This window comes from Apodemus sylvaticus, chromosome 1 (genome assembly GCF_947179515.1).
Source record: "Apodemus sylvaticus chromosome 1, mApoSyl1.1, whole genome shotgun sequence".
Classification (NCBI taxonomy): domain Eukaryota; kingdom Metazoa; phylum Chordata; class Mammalia; order Rodentia; family Muridae; genus Apodemus; species Apodemus sylvaticus.
This window is the reverse complement of record NC_067472.1, coordinates 98,535,632-98,540,685: the sequence shown is the minus strand read 5'-3', so window position 1 is coordinate 98,540,685 and position 5,054 is coordinate 98,535,632. Positions and strand designations below refer to the sequence as shown.

At 41.7% G+C, this 5,054-nt stretch overlaps 1 pseudogene; it reads right to left on the bottom strand.

Annotated features, from left to right (window-relative positions):
• Positions 1 to 4,025: 4,025 nt before the first annotated feature.
• LOC127679954 (max-interacting protein 1-like) lies at positions 4,026 to 4,724 on the bottom strand (annotated as a pseudogene).
• Between the last annotated feature and the right edge of the window lie 330 nt (positions 4,725 to 5,054).

The window sequence follows — 5,054 nt, the reverse complement described above, 5'->3', positions numbered from 1 at the left end:
AATCAGTATCCCTGACCTCAAGCAATACTACAGAGCAATAGTGTAAAAAACTGCATGGTATTGGTACAGTGACAGGCAGGCAGATCAATGGAACAGGATTGAAGATCCAGAAATGAACCCACACACCTATGGCCACTTGATCCTCGACAAAGGGGCTGAAAACATCCAATGAAAAAAAGATAGCCTTTCAACAAATGGTGCTGGTTCACCTGGAGGTCAGCATGCAGAAGAATGGGAATTGATCCATCCTTGTCTCCTTGTACTAAGCTCAAATCCAAATGGATCAAGGACCTCCACATAAAGCCAGACACTCTGAAGCTAATAGAAAAGAAACTGGGGAAGACCCTTGAGGACATCGGTATAGGGAGAAAGTTTCTGAACAGAACACCAATAGCGTATGCTCTAAGATCAAGAATTGACAAATGGGACCTCATAAAGTTACAAAGTTTCTGTAAGGCAAATGACACCATCAAAAGGATAAATCGGCAACCAACAAATTGGGAAAAGATCTTCACCAATCCTACATCAGATAGAGGGCTGATATCCAATATATATGAAGAACTCAAGAAGTTAGACTCCAGAAAACCAAATAACCCTATTAAAAAATAGGGTACGGAGTTAAACAAAGAATTCTCACCTGAAGAACTTCGGATGGCGGAGAAGCATCTTAAAAATGCTCAACTTCATTAGTCATTAGGGAAATGCAAATCAAAACAACCCTGATTGAGGGATGTTTTCAAGGAGATTTCACCTTACACCAGTCAGAATGGCTAAGATTAAAAACTCAGGAGACAGCAGTGTTGGCGAGGATGTGGAGAAAGAGGAACACTCCTCCACTGCTGCTGGGGTTGCAAATTGGTACAACCACTCTGGAAATCAGTCTGGCGGTTCCTCCGAAAACTGGGCACCTCACTTTCAGAAGATCCTGCTATACCACTCCTGGGCATATACCCAGAAGATTCCCCAGCATGTAATAAGGATACATGTTCCACTATGTTCATAGCAGCCTTATTTATAATTGCCAGAAGCTGGAAAGGACCCAGGTATCCCTCAACAGAAGAGTGGATGCAAAAAATGTGGTATATATACACAATGGAGTACTATTCAGCCATTAGAAACAATGAATTCATGAACTTCTTAGGCAAATGGATGGAGCTGGAGAACATTATACTAAGTGAGGTAACCCAGACTCAAAAGATGAATCATGGTATGCACTCACTAAGAAGTAGATATTAACCTAGAAAACTGGAATATCCAAAACATAATCCACACATCAAATGAGGTACAAGAAGAATGGAGGAGTGGCCCCTTGTTCTGGAAAGACTCCGTGAAGCAGTATAGGGCAAAACCAGAATGGGGAAGTGGAAGGGGTGGGTGGGAGGACAGGGGGAGGGAAGGGGACTTATGGGACTTTCAGGGAGTGGGGGGCTAAAAAGGGGAAATCATTTGAAATGTAAATAAAAAATATATCGAATAAAAAAAAGAAAGAAAAAAAATATTTTCCATGTCAATCTTCAGGTTTATCGGAAAATGTTTATAATTCCACTTTCAATCAACTTAGGAATACTTTTATGCCTACCGTAATTTTATCTATATAAATTTTTCCATGATAATCTTCAATTCTGACATGTTTTCCTACATTTTCTACAATTTTATCAGAAATATTTTCCATGTAAATCTTCAATTCTCTCATAAAATGTTTCTATTTCATATTTCAATTAATTTAGCAATGTTTTACATGTCTACCACTTTACTCTTCAAGTTTCCATGAAAATTGTCAATTTTAACGTGTTTTTCTCTGTATCTCTTCTGTTTTATCTGAAATATTTTCCATGTAAATTTTTAATTTTATCATAAAGTGTTTTTACTTCCCTTTTCAATAAAAAAATTAAAAGAAGAAGATTCCTCTTATCAAGATAGCATCCCTATGTTTTGTGGCTCCGATTGTCTTATGGAATTAAAAATTTTTTCCACAAACATTAAAACTTCATAAATAATGGTATTTTTAACCTATGCTTATATTCCAGTATCCTGTCTATTTTCTAGTTTCCCTTACAATGTGCTAAAGAGAGAAAAAAAAAAAACTTGTCCAGAAGACACAAGTATCTGTTTTTTTTTCCCACTGTTCTATTCTTTGCTTCAAACTAATTCATTGACACTCTGATTTTATGCATTGGTCTCTGTAAGACTGGCTAATGGGAGTGTGCACATGAGAAATTATTTTTACATTTAGTGAGGGGAAAAATATAAGACCAAAAAAGCTTGACTCTGGACTAAGAAATTCTTCTGAAACCTTTTTTTGGTTTTTTTTTTTTTTGGTTTTTTTTTAGAGACAGGGGTTTCTCTGTGTAGCCCTGGCTGTCCTGGAACTCACTTTGTAGACCAGGCTGGCCTCGAACTCAGAAATCTGCCTGCCTCTGCCTCCCGAGTGCTGGGATTAAAGGCATGTGCCACCAACTTTTGAAATCTTTTGAAGAAAGCTATAGGATACTTCTAAATATATCATTTTCAGTAATAGTCTTAGTCTTAAGTTTTAGTCTTTTTTAAAAAGTATGCAACTTTGTAAATGTAATATGTAAATGTAAATATGTTCTAGATATTAATCTGCTATCCAATATATCTGTCAAAATTTAAAAAAATAAAAGATTGCAACCTGAGTAAGTCAGGGGAAACAAACCAGTAAGAAACATCCCTCCATGGCCTCTTGAGCAATTTGAACATGCTCAGCAATGATCATGTTCAGCATGATCATGAACAGCAATTTGGAAGTGTAATCTGAATAAACCCTTTCCTCCATAATTTGCTTCTTGGTCATGATGCTTGTGCAGGAGTAGAAACCCTAAGACAAGTTCTTTATGCTTTGTATTTTCTTTCTTTCTTTCCTTTCCTTTCCTTTCCTTTCCTTTCCTTTCCTTTCCTTTCCTTTCCTTTCCTTTCCTTTCCTTTCCTTTCCTTTCCTTTCCTTTCCCTTTCTTTCTTTCTTTCTTTCTTTCTTTCTTTCTTTCTTTCTTTCTTTCTTTCTTTCTTTCTTTTCTTTCTTTCTTTCTTTCTTTCTTTCTTTCTTTCTTTCCTTTCTTGATTTCCCCCACGTGGTTTATTCCAGTATAAAGGAGACATCTATGTTTACTTATGGACAAGCTTTAAAAAGATGTCGTTTTGGTTTTCAACATATACAAACAGTTATCAAAATCTCAGATAAAAACACTGCGGTGGCTCAGACTTTGGCCTGATCTACTGTGTGCCCCCGTTCCTCAGATCCGTGCAGATGCTGAGGAAGCACACGGAACCTTTCCTCCTGTGATGCAGACTGTCATGCATGGGCTGCCCCCTCCATCGTAGCCGAAGGGTGGAGCCGGTGGCTGACTGCTCTAGGCTAACAATGCGGGTAAGGTTAGCTGGCTTAGCATGGGATCCAACAGAAAGCTGAGCTGCATGGTGATCTCTTCAAAAGGCTTCATGGGAGCCTCTCCTTTTGTAGAGCATGATATGAGCTTTGTAAAAATTCCATTTTAAAAAGAGGTGATCATCCACAGGCTTCATGATAAACAGAGGCTGAGTTTTAACAGCTCTTTAGCTATCCAAGATTAATGCCTGATTATCCTGTCTTTTCCTTACTCTAAGTTTGGTTTTGTTTCTAGGGCCAAGAAGCTCAGGAAGGGTTCCCAACCCCTTCCTTAAATGTCTGCTCAACAGAGCGCTCACACAAGATCAGGAGAAGGAAGTCTCCATTGTCTCTTAAGTCAACCAAGTCAACTCAAGATAATCACACAAACACGTTTTCTGCTGCCGTTAGAAACTGTATTCATTCAAAATAAAGGAATATTTGTTCTACTGGGGAGGCTCTACCTCTCTTTTTGTTAAGTATTTGCTTAAATACAGGTTTTCTGACCCTTTTGCTCAAGTGTAGTTTTTAGTTTTAAAGAGGAGACTGCATCATGAATCCAACTGGAGAGATGGCATTGACTTGGCCCAGGGAATGCTCCCCAGTGAGTGCTCCGCCCTGCACTGTTAAGTCATGCTGGGTCCTAGGACAGTTTGACACTGGCACCAGAGTAACCCTCGTCACTCCCAACACTCTTTGGGCTGCTGTGGTTGTCAAGGTCACTAATGCTGGTGGTACTGATACTGTCCACTTCTCCATGGGAGAACTCTGTGCTTTCAACATCCACTTCAATCTCCTCTCACTCTGAATCAGAGCTATCTGAAGAGATGGTTGATCGGATCCGATCCATTCGTATCTGCTCCATCTCCTGAGGACCCTGCAGCTGTTCCATTCGCCGCTTTAAAAAAAATTTCTGTTCCCCTTCCAAGTTCTCAAGCTGGTGCTGGCTCTTCCTTTCGGCTTCTTTAAGTCTTGATGTGTGCTTTGGCTTTGTTGAGCAGACCGAGTGTCTTATGTCTGGTGCAGTCTGGGCCCAGCGGGATCAGAACTTTTAAACAGGCACAAGTGAGCTTGTCGGTTCTTTTCCAACTCATTGTGTGTAGATCTGTTGGTAGTGTTGGTGTTGCTGCTCCGACCGCTGTGTTTCTGTGCCCGGCTGAATCTCCGTGGGGGCTTCGAATGCTGTAGCCGGGGGCTCGGCATGGAGGGAAACAATGAGGCGTAGCCTTGTTCACACTTTGTTTTCTTTCTCGATCTGCTCCAGGTAGATTGCTGCCTCCAGCAGAATCTGCACTTTCTGTAGAAAAGTGTTGATGTGCTTCTCCATCGAGTTCTCGCTGATGTTGAAAATGTCAGAGAATGGGCTCCTCTGGCTGCTCTGGGAGCTGGGGCGAGGCCATGGCCAGGGCATGGCCGGGGGTGGGGTGGGGGCGTCGATGGGGACCAGCCCTGTGCCCTTGTAGCGTGCCTCCTTGTGCGGCCGCCCGCGTTTGCCTATGGAGGGGCGGGTGTCCGCCGAACTGCTCCTGGTCCAGGGCTGCATGGCTGGCGGAGCTGCAGGACCCTAGGAGATCCAGCCTGCTGGAGTAACCTAGGCACCAGGGCAAGGAGCCGGCCTGACTTCCAGAGCCTTGATGCATATGGTTTTGAGTATGTGTGTCCCTCACGCTGA